Source organism: Acanthopagrus latus, chromosome 1, assembly GCF_904848185.1.
Source record: "Acanthopagrus latus isolate v.2019 chromosome 1, fAcaLat1.1, whole genome shotgun sequence".
NCBI lineage: Eukaryota > Metazoa > Chordata > Actinopteri > Spariformes > Sparidae > Acanthopagrus > Acanthopagrus latus.
This window is the reverse complement of record NC_051039.1, coordinates 15,354,548-15,366,578: the sequence shown is the minus strand read 5'-3', so window position 1 is coordinate 15,366,578 and position 12,031 is coordinate 15,354,548. Positions and strand designations below refer to the sequence as shown.

The window sequence follows — 12,031 nt, the reverse complement described above, 5'->3', positions numbered from 1 at the left end:
CCAAAGGAGGAAACGATCTTGAATCCTCGGCAGACTTCCCTCAGCCTTATCTTTCTACAGGCCCCAAAAGTTCAATCTGTATGCGAGGCCATGGCAGAGGATTATTCAGTGCGCTTCCTAAACGTGTCAGCTCGCAGAAAAGACTGTACAATTATCTGCTATGGAGCTATTTGAAGAAAAAAAAAAACCTAGTTATTATATTCTATATAAGATTTAATAGGAAGAAGACATTAAAACATGTAATATCTAATGTAGAACATTCACACAGCTGGAGGGAAATGGGATTAATAAGGCCTATTTTAATGGAGCTTTACCTGTCAATTAATTTACACAGTGGTGTGAATGTGAATAATAGAGCATTTGCACGTATTATTCTTTTTTTACACAAGGAACACAACATTTAAAAATATAATGCAGTTGTTAAGACTGTATTATTATTATTATTATTATTATTATTATTATTATTATTATTATTATATACAAATAAACAACATATACATATGAATTCATACATTACTTGCCAATTTTTAAAGATGAATAGGCAGGCTGTGTTTAGACTCACTCCACTTTAATAACTATCATCAAGAAATGGTAGGATTTGCAGTTAATTAAACTTTGGCTGATAGTTTCTTCACTGTTAAACAACACTACCATGCTTTAAAAAACAATTATTAACAACTGTAAATTGTTTATAAGCAACTGCAACTTTTTAATGGCCATTCAAATAATATTTATAGAGTATTTATTCAACATTTGCAGAGTAATAGTTGCAACACTACAGTAACAATTGCTTAATAAATGTTATACTAACAGTAAAATAACTATTAGCTCAACTTTATTTAACTAAAAATGTATCATTTTAAAGATTGTTATTATAAAATGTTATCAAATAACACCCCTATAGCTAATAGCTATAAATGTATCTATTCTTTTTAATCATGTTCTGCCTTGGATAGTTTTTCTAATATCCTCTCATTTGACTCAGTCGCTCCACATTTGGTTTGCCTTCAGCAGCATCCCCTCAAAGAATTCGCCATAGTTTAGATATTAATCATCACTTGTTTGTTTTCCATCCCCTAATTAATGTAATTAATATTGGGGGGGGCGGGTAGTTGGATCGGTGACCCGCGCTCTGACCGAGCGGAACCGGAAAGAATTGCATTAAAGCGCGAGAAAGAAGAACTAAAGGGACGATTACAACAATAAGTAAACACGTAAACACAGGAGGGGACGCTCAGTGTCTCTCTGGGACTTTTTCTGGCTTCCAGCGGACCGATCAGACGGCAGCGTCAGCTACAGGGAAGGACAGCTGAGAGGCCTCGGTTCTGACAGGGTTCAGTCAGTTGTACGTGTGGCAAAGTCTGAGACAATGATGTGTTAATGTGTTAATGAAGAATTACATCTGCATGAGCGCTCTGACTGGTGGCTGCTCAGAAACAGTCTTTTACTTTAGCAACTGGTAGATATACTACAATAAATAGCCTACAATTAAAAAAAACAAAAAAACAAAAAAAAAAACAGGTCATCACAAGGAAGAGTCCTTCTTTCAAAAAAGGAGTAATGGTCTCATCAGCAAAATGTAAAAGGCACTCATGCAGAATGAGCCCTTTAATTGATTTAATGTTGTACTATTCATTATAATTATCATGTGTTTTAAATCGTGATATCATCGGATTTACATGTAAGTGCAGCATCTAATGTTGTAGCTGTGGACCAAAATTGAACTTTAATATATGATGAGTTTGTATTCTGATCATCTCATCATATGTTTCCCATGTAACCCCCCCCCCCCCTTTTTTTTCTGCAAAGGGACTTTAGTTGTCAGGTAGAACTTTGATATTTTCCTCTGAAATGAAATGTAAATACCTATTAGTGTTTTAAGTAATCTGTACTGTTACTCTCCAGCACTGCCCATAAATATGTTCCTTTAGTCCGTTCTTCGTAAATGTGAATCAAATGATTTTTACCACAGGGCTATCCAAAGTTACTCATCTGGCAGCTCCTGCTAAAGAGCCTGGTCTTGGAGCGATTTGTTTTAATGTATTTAGCATATTTTGCATAATTTACACTAGCCCAGTTCCCCCGTGTACGCCCAGAGAGCTTCACTTCAGATGAAAGTAGACTTTTGCTCCTAAAACCTTGTAATAGTTCGACTCACACCATCAGTTCTTCAGTTCAGTTAACATTTTTTAAAACAAAAAATAGTCCCACCCTTTTCTCATCTGGATCTTGTTTTTTTTTTCCTTTGCTGTCCTGCCAGCTTTACATCCTGCGTTATCGGTCCTTTTATTATCAAGACCCATGTACGTTTTTGTCCTTAAAAGAAAACATACTTACCTAAAAGTTAGATCTCATAATTTTAATGCCTCTCACTCTTGTGCTTGAGGCGACTCATGCATGGCCTCAACAATGGTCCCTTGTGTGTCTCATAATACCACTTTTGATCCAGCTGTGTGTCTCATATTTTTGTGGAGACCTGAACTAAAACAGTGTGATAACAACTCTCCTCTGGTGCTCAAGTGTTAGCCATTGGGCACCCCCCCACCCCCCCACCCCACCCCACCCCACAAAAAAAAAACAGTGAGAGTGCTGCACTGCAGTGCTGATTGAGCTCACCTCTATATCCCTGGGATTTAATTCAGAGTGGCACTTCACTGTGGCGACACAAGCTTCCCTTTCTGCGGCCATGGTGCCTGGGTGTTGCTGTGACTATAGAGGCTCGAAGGGGGCTTAAGGGCTGCAGGGCGGATTGAGAAATCGGACACATTATTTGTCCATGAAACATTATGTGACACAACATGACACCAGGCCATTTGTATGTAAAGGTAAACATTTCAGCGTGACGATTCGACAAGAGCGGACAAGGCTCCTGTCAATGTGGTTTTATACTCGCTGCTGAGAAAGAGGTGTTGTGGCATCGTGTGGCGCTGTGTGTGTGTGTGTGTGTGTGTGTGTGTGTGTGTGTGTGTGTGTGTGTGTGTGTGTGTGCGTGTGAGTGTATAGAGCTTCTGTTCACAAATTTAATCCCCATAGACACAAGTCACTTGGTCCGGTCTGAAAAGGTGTTGTCAGGCTTGTTCTCCTTGTCCAAGTCCTTTCCTGCTGAAAGCACTGACAGAGTGTTGATCACAGAGCGCCACTGAAAGTGTTTCTTGGACTGACGTGTGTGTTCGTTGGGGGAGGAGGGGTTCACCTGAACTGGTAACTCATTTAATTTGGTGAAAGAGTGTGGCAGTCACTCCCAGAAGGGTCCAGTGGCAGAGATTTTAAAAGATAAGTTCAACCAAAGAAAGTATTCACCCCTGTGCCAATGGAAAGTCGGGTGAAGTTTTGCGTTAGAGAAAACATTTCTGGAGCTTCACAGCAAAACAATGTTGCTGCATTCTGTTAAACAACTGAAGTAGATGGGGACTTGTTTTAAAATGTAAAAAAGTAATAAATAAATAAACAGCTGATTGACAACATGTCAAAGGTGTATAAATCGCCCTTTTCAGATCAATTTGTGATCTCTGGGCTTCAGGAGACTTAGGTTACCCTGTATGAGTTATATGGAGCCATTTTGTTTTATTTGTTTAATTATTTTTTAGGTTTTAAAACAAGTCGCCGTCTGCTTCAGCTGTTTGGGAGAATGCTGCAACACTGTTTTGCTCAGGAAATGTTTGGTGGACTGTGAAACCTCACTCGACTTTCCATCAGCCTGTGGATGAGTAGATAATGCATAGATTGTTAATTTCTTTGGTGAACTTGTCCTTTAGATGTCAGCTGGCTGCACAAAAATGGCCGGTCAACACAGGAACATCCCACTTTGCAAAGACAATTGCTCCCCTTTTTCTGTCCCCTTAAAATCAGGCAAACGTTCACTTGAAACGTGAAGACAAGTTGAAAGCGAAGATTGATTTTTTTGTCTCGTCTGATGAAGAGTTTGGCGATGTGGTGATACACATCATCAGACAATATAAACTTTTCAACTGTCAAGCCACCGTGGGCAGTGTTGCAAATCAATGAGCAGGACTAATTAATGGATATGTCGTCCCTCTGTATGTTTTTTTTGCCCCGATGTGATGAAGCACTTTGATTTGTCGGTTATTTCGTGTGGTTGATTCTACAAAATAACCAGACATGTGTGATCATTTTATCTATAAACACTTTCTTAATTAATTTTAGTAGAAAAGCACTACATCACAACATGTATAAATATGTTGATGTAAGATTACATATGCCATGATTGAACATTTTATCCATATTTTCCAGCCTTTATGTGAAGCAATTCTAGAAGCCTTAATTACCCAGCATTTCAGGAAGAAATGATGTAAAATGCAAGTTAGTTTCTTCCTGTGACCATGTAATTTCTATGTAAAAAAAAAAAAAAAAAAAAAAAAAAAGGAGCATATCAATCTTACTGCTTTTCTAGCATTGTATGATAGTCAGTATCAAAGCTGTGGCATAAAAGCTGGTGTGGAGGTGTTCTTACCTATCGCTCTCCTGAAAATGTCTTAAAATTTCAATATGACTGAGAAAAGCCCCCCCCCCAAAAAAATATTCCGTTACACAGCTCAGAATTTTTTAAGGCTTTGCCCCTGCGACGAGTCATGATTCCCCTCCGGCTGTGTTTTATCATTTGTTTCCTGCTGCATGTGAGCTTTGCCACTGATTACTACATGCTCTACTTGGCATATTAACTCCAGAATCTACTGAATATCTCTAATACACCATCAGTGTCTTATCCTGCAAAGCTATTTGATGCTGTGATATCCATTATTTAATGAAAATATAACACCTGTGTTAATATGATTGAAAAGAGCCAACGTTCACTGGAGTGATACGAGGGAGTGTGTGTGTGCTGCAGTCAAAGAAAAACACTGGTGAGGGGACTGTAGCCTCACAAAATGCTGTACATCCGGAGTTTGCGAATGACTCCGGCAAAGAGGGCCCCATATGGGTGATGCATGGGAGCCATTTTTTGTTCAGAAGCGCTGATCCAGGGCGAGTCTCTTTTTTTTTTTTTTTTAGAGGGAATTCCTCCTGCCTGGCTGCTTTGATACAGGCTGGCTGGTAGTATTTACATACATACAGTAACAAGGACGCCTGCACCGAGCAACAGAAAAGGAAGCAGACTTGTTTTCAACAGAAGTCTCGCTACAGAACTGAAACAAGCTGATGCAACCGGTTACGGTTGGAATCTGCATCAGCAGGTGCCAAACACGTCTTTCATTCATCTTACAAATTATTTTTCTAGGGGCGCTACTCGCCGTTACTGACTTTATTCTTGATTAATCAATTGTTTAGTCCGTAGAGAGTCAGCAAATTACAAAAATGTAAATGGTCATCACGTGTCCCCAGAGCGCATAAAATGTCTTATTTTGGCTGAACATCAAACAAAAGAAACCACTCACAATATTTAGATTATTATAGAACACAAAGAGAACCGAAAAAGAAGATGAAACCATTTTTTCATTTAGCTTAAAGGGGCTCTATTTAACAATTTTAAGCAATTTCCATATATTTATCAGTTCTTTATTGGCTGTATGTGAGCAGATTGTAAAGTGACCTTCTCCGTCTCTTTTGATTGCTGTTGGATGATTTGTTTAATGCTGCTGGACTGTGGCTTTCTTTTCGCGACGGTCCAAAGGATGGGACTTTATGCACGTTCTTGAGTGCCTCGTCTCAGCGCCTCTCTCTGCTCCGCTAACAGAGAGCAACAGTAGTTTACGTTAGTTTGGTGGTGGAGTCTGCAAACAAAAAAACTATCGACCGGCTTCCAGCACAACACAGAAATTCCACAGCACCTGTTTTTATTCTTGTTACTACTGTTGAACTTTTTTATAGGTCCACTCTACAGCAGCGCATTCATCGCTGAAAGGGGACATGTTTTTCTGTGCTTATTGAAAATCTGATTTAAGGGGCGGGCCTACAAGTGCAATTTGTGACTTCACAAATAGTTTGGAAGTTGATATTCGGCATGCAGAAGTTGAATCTTGAAGCCTCCATTGCATGTACACTGAGAAGCATCTGATGTCCAGCTGTTTAACCTGTGAAATTAAAGTAAAATTGATAACCCCACCCCCACCCCCACAATGTTAAGGTTACTACCATTAGGTTACGTAGACGTTGGTGACGCTAGCCAACATTAGGGCAGTACAGTGTGGTGGAGCCATACTGTAGAACTCAGCCATTCTTATGTATTTTTCCCACAAACTGGCATTCATCAAGTCTGTTGACCGCATACAAAACACAGATACACCGTAATACCAACACAGTAGGATTGACAAAGTTTGGTTGGAGCTTTGTACTATCGTTTCTATTTATAGGCTATAATTTAACCTAAAATTTACATTTTCCATTATTTGGCCAATAATTTATCGGTCCAATACATATCGTGCATGACTTTTTTTTTTTTTTTTTTTTAAGGTAAAGAGATTTATCTACTCTTTATCTACCTTTCTACAAGCTCTGTAGTTTTATGTAGTATCTGTAGTATTATTTTTTTAAAAAAAGATCTCCATAAAAAATGTTATCAATATAGTATGACCTTTAAAATGGGCTCTGCAGAACTTGTGCTGTGCTGGTAGCCGATCATTAGTTTGTATCAGCGGGCTCATTTCTAAACTATTGTTGGCTACCGTTGCTCTGTGTTGGCAGAGCGAAGAGAGGCACTGACACGAGGCACTCGAGAAAATCCAACTCGAGTCCTTCACAAAGAAATTCACAGTCCAGCAGCATTGAACAACTTCAACAAATCACCCACAGGCTTGTATAGGCAACTGAGAGAGAAGAGGAAGGTCTCGTTTTGTGATGTCACGTTACAATCCACCCACATATGACCAAAAGAAAAGTAATGAATATACCGCTACAAATTATTACATAAGTCCAATACATTTGTACATGTATGGAGCAGATTTTTAAATGATTAACCTTCTCATTCTTTCAGCTGTATTTATTTCTTAAAAATCTGGATTTACAAACCATTTCTCAAATGCACCTCAGGTCAAGATTTTGTCTCAGTCTGAGCTCAGCTTCTTTGAAAATCCTCCCATGAGTTTTTCATCACACTAAATCCAAGCAATAGCAGTGTATAGGACAGACCTTTGTACACAAATGACCCTCAGTTGTAGAATATTGCCAATACACCTCGTGTCTGACGAGAATCCTGTTTTGATAAACCACTTCATCCAAAGTGTTGGCTGCAGCATCTGGTGCCAAATGGAAGTAGGAGCCACCATGGCACATAGAAACACCATCAAATGAGAGCAATGACATGCTTCTTTTAACTCCTTCTCCTCAATAAAGATCATTCATCAGGCAGAACCATCCCTCAGGAATGTGTGATTGGAAATCGGGGGGACTTTAAATCCCTGTCCAGGACTCTCCATCCATCTTCAACACGCCACTGGTCCTGGACGCTCCGAGATGAACCGCTGAAGCAGATGCCTCCATTCAGCCTGTCTCCTCTACCTTTTTTAAAATAATAATAGTAAATGCCGTCAAAATGCATGGAAGCCAAAATCAGGCGGCCACATCACAATTTCAGTGAGGCAGTGAGGCATCCCGGACCTGCATCCAATTTGGAGAGATACGGGGAGCAGAGGAGGCAGAGGGCCCCCATGTGCAGCTCCCAAAAACAAAACAGATGCAGGATATTAAGTGTGTGTGTGCGTGCCTATGTGTGTATGTGTGTGTGTGTGTGTGTGTGTGTGTGGGATGTATACATGGGCTAAAAGAGGTGATAGTGTTGAGACATGAGGTGCAGCCTAACCTTTTGAAGGAAACAATCCAACTCTGTGATGGCCTTTCCTGTGTTGACACGCATGGAAAAACCTCCCGAATCAGATGGCATTCACCCACTGATTCCCTATCATAACGCCCCGCGCTCACTATCATTATGATGGTGACGCCTACAGTTGGATATACAGAGTTCACAATTATTCTCATGATATGGAAGGGGGGACAAGATGGATGTTAACGTTACACAGTCTGCACGAGAGCCAAGTTGGCATAATTTTGCTGTATTCTACGTGTTATAAATATGACTGATGGCGATAGCCAGTCTGTTGAATTACATTTACATATAGATTTACATTCCCATCAACATGCAATAATAGCAGAAGCCTGAAGGTCCGTACTAGTCACTCAGACATGCATGCACACACTCAGTGTGCACATGCACATATTCTGACATTTCGTAGCTAATATTTGTGCCTTATTGAGGAAGGTGAAAACACGTAACATCCATCAGAATGACAATGGTCTGAGTGGTGGAAAACAGTGTCGGGCCCTGCTGGATCTTTTGTGCGCAGAAAGAGATATGATGCCTCAACCGTCCCCCAGTTTGCCATTCTACATCAACTTTAATAATGACATTTTATAATCAGAGTACATGTTTCACAATAATGTAGTCTGGGGGTATAGAATATGTGCAACCATAAAAAGATAATATTTTGCATAACAGTAGAGTTCAAACACAGTGTCATTCAAGAGCCCCAATTTTTTTGCAAGTGTTATTAGGGCATTTTATTAGACAGTGGCAGTATAGAGCTGATAGGAAACTTTGGGATAGAGAGAGAGAGAGAGAGAGAGAGAAAGAGAGACGGGGGTTGACAGGCAGCAAAGAACCGAAGCTGGACTTGAATGAGGAAAGTTCTGTTCTCACAGGATTTATTTGTGTTTCGTTAGACCTAATCCAATGGTTTCATATGATGATTTTTAAAAGTGAAGCTGCAGATTGAAAAACTGTTAATCCAATCCAACACGCAAGCAGACAAACAAAACATTGAGCAATAACAACAACAAAGATGCAGATTGTAACAAATATCCTTGATAGAAAATATTCTTTGCATTCTATCATTTAAATCTTCCCATGACCTCCTCTAATCCCCATCTGATGAAGACACGAGACCTCCACACCGTCTGGTCTGAACCAATATAGGCCCAAAAGAATTTCTTAACTTCATAGATTTTACCAGTTTATAACAGCACACTAGGGATGAAACTGTAATCATATAATTCAAGAATAACTTCACATCATAGCAAAAGTAGGAGCCCTTTTATCATATCTGAATGTATAGGATTAAAGTCTTGATAGCAGATGAAACAAAAATGAGTGACAGGGCTCCAGAGCAGCTGTTTTGGTTGAACAAGTGCCCAAAAATCTGTCAAGTTCAACCAAACATTTTTGTAGGTTGCATGAGTGTGCCTGAGATTTAGCAGGTCTGGTGTTTTGTAAACAAAGATTACAAACCATTTAGATGCGCAAACAGTTGCCCTTTAACATATATTACCCTATAAACATATAATCTGTAGATTATTTTGCATTGTATAGCTCCAACATTCCTTTGAAGTTTATATTCTAGACAATCAAGGTTATCACATTTTTTTGTGTCTTGTGTTGTAATTTAAATTAAGATTTTTTTTTTTTTTTATCTGCACCCATATTTCTTTGAACAATCTTTTATGAAACGTGTTAAGAAATGTAATTGAAATGTATTAGTGGGTGCACCTAAATACTAACGTTAAAATTCAGCCTGGAGCCCTGAATTAATCAAGCCCTGCATGGAAACACAGCAGGAGAAATGTAATACATTCAAATAATTTGGCTTACGGTTTAAGAGTCCCATGAAGGACACACATTTCTACAGGTATTAAGACGTTTCTTTATCTGACAGACATGCAACAGAAATTAGGGGGGAACAAAGAGCGTCTTAAAGTATTATAAAATATACAAGCTTTTTATGGAGTCTGGGGAAGACGACCTGTTCTGGGATGAGGGCTTAAGAATTACGGGGGACGCTGACAGGTTGTATTCAAAAATCATGGCTTCGCCTTAATTTCAAGCTTAGTTAAAACATATAGAAATCCCTCATTTCAACTTTAATTTAATCAAACTTCATATTAATTACCTGGGTTTACGGGCTCCCAAGTATCCCCATAGCAACAGCCTCAGCAGCACGCGGTGAAACGTTCCGGTCGGCCCACCTATTTCCCTCTGACGAACCCGGAAGTTGTTTGCCTGTGTCCCTCTGACTGGAAGCAGGAGGGCAGCTCGGACTCCTTAAATCTCTCCAGTTTGTCGTATAAAGGTGAGCTCATGCTTCCTGACATTAAACATTCAACATATACAGTGGTGGCTCCGAGTAGGGCTACTTTACTCCCACGTGTTTGTCGTTTTCCACGCGTATTTGTGACTGAAGTGCTTCATTGTTTACATCCGACCGGCTGCTCTGCTGCATATAAACACGTGGACTGAGAGGAGGGACACATGCTAACCACTGACTGTTGACAGGTGGAAGTAAACATAAATAATCACATCTCAGGGGTAGTTTCTCCAATGTTTGTGTGTTTCTGGTCGAGTTAAGCGTAAGTCACGTCACAGTAGCTTCCCACAACGCTAACTTGTGCCCTAGCCTACCTGCTAGCTTGCTAGCATGCAGCTAGCCGTGGCTACCACCAAGCTAACTAATGTTAAACAGCATATTTGCTTATTAAAATGTCATTTCTGCGGTTTTTCTTGTACTTTTAATGTCATTAGTCGTGGGCTGTATGCTACGGACCTCACCCTGTCCCTGACATACGTGTGTTTCAGTGAACAACCTAACACCATGACAATCCAAAATCTCCATATCAGTTAAATCACACATTTATTTTCACAATTATTCCTCTTAAAATGACCCGTTTTAAGGAAATTACTTTTATGCACTGACTTAACCGTGGTGATTTGATTGAATCCTGTCATAAATACTGTCAACACATTAGACATGTCCAAATAAATAAGTAGCTGTATTATATCATCAGAATACTTGCACCTACACAAACTGTACATTACAAGTAAAAGTCCAGTTACATTCAAAATACCAAGTACTCATTATTCTGTTTGACCCCTGTTATATTTTTATAAAATTGATCAGTATTATTGATGTATTAGTATGCATCCAGTTGTGGAAGAACTCATTTAATTATATGTAAACAGCAGATTTGTGTTAATTTTTGGTAGTATAATCTGTAACACTGCTTCACATTTTATAAGATGGATAATGTCTTCTCTATTTAAAATTTTAATCTACAAAGAAACTTTTAGCTACAGGTGGAGACATTAATTTAATATGGTGGAACAGAAGTATAAAGTGTAATGAAATAAAATACTTAAGTAAAGATGGGTGTTTTAAGTTGTGCTGGTTGATTGGACTTCCTGTTTCAGTGCTATCGAAAGTGTTCGTTCGGCGTTGACCTAATTGGATGTGCTTGGTTGGCCAATAGATTGGAAAAGACCCAGTGTGGCTCATAACAATGATGACTTATTCAAGTATCCCAGTAAAACGTAATAGTCTTACAGCAAGTCAGCAGGCACAAAACAAAGCCTCTGAAACAAAAGTAGCCAAATGGAATTCAGCCATCCTTCATTTTACTACTCACACCTGTGCTGTTCCTACTGTGGCATGCCAAACGTGTTATGGTGAGTTCACGTTGTACATGAAGTGAATTACCACCTTGCATTAGTTGCGTGAGTTGGATTGTGGTATCATTTGCGTTTGATCACATTACATGCTCAAGTGTTTATTTGCCCCAAACAGCCAGAACACTTAACTGTACATTAGCAAGAATGCTAGCAAGCAACGCCACACACAGAGGGTGTGTGTGCCTGCCTGTGTTTTGGAAATCAGTTTAGTGTTGAATCAGGTTCTCTCTCTTCCCCTTTCTCTGGGGGAAAAAACATCAAGTACATTTCCCTTCAAGAGATGGTTAAGAGAAGCAGATGACCAGCCTTTGCCCCCAATGGCTCGGCCCAGCCCTCCATACATAACACTCAGAAACCCACACCACATATGTAAATCTTTCGCTGAATGATACTCGAATTTGCAAAAGTTATGTCAATTATGTCACCGGTCGTGCAGAGACAAGAATTTGGAGCTGTTTGTGTCTGGGCTTTGACTTTTAATGTAATCTTGACACGTAAAAAACTTGCTCTGCTTTCTGTGGGAACATGCCATTAGACTTATGATGGCCTGGGCTGTCCTTCCTTAACAGATGCAACCAAACTAAA

At 39.5% G+C, this 12,031-nt stretch overlaps 1 protein-coding gene and 1 long non-coding RNA gene across 2 annotated transcripts in view; one reads left to right on the top strand and one right to left on the bottom strand.

Annotated features, from left to right (window-relative positions):
• Positions 1-6,919: 6,919 nt before the first annotated feature.
• Positions 6,920-9,971, bottom strand: LOC119025410. Its single transcript, XR_005076813.1, has 3 exons — positions 9,894-9,971; positions 7,754-7,892; positions 6,920-7,452 (listed from the first exon to the last, which is right to left on the bottom strand). It is a non-coding gene; the product is annotated as an uncharacterized LOC119025410 (long non-coding RNA).
• The window catches only part of zcchc7 (zinc finger, CCHC domain containing 7), a 50,487-nt gene continuing 48,394 nt past the window's right edge, over positions 9,939-12,031 (top strand). Inside the window, exon 1 of the mRNA XM_037108939.1 lies at positions 9,939-10,073. The gene's annotated coding sequence lies outside the window, so the exon portion shown is untranslated. The remainder of the gene's footprint in view (positions 10,074-12,031) is intronic.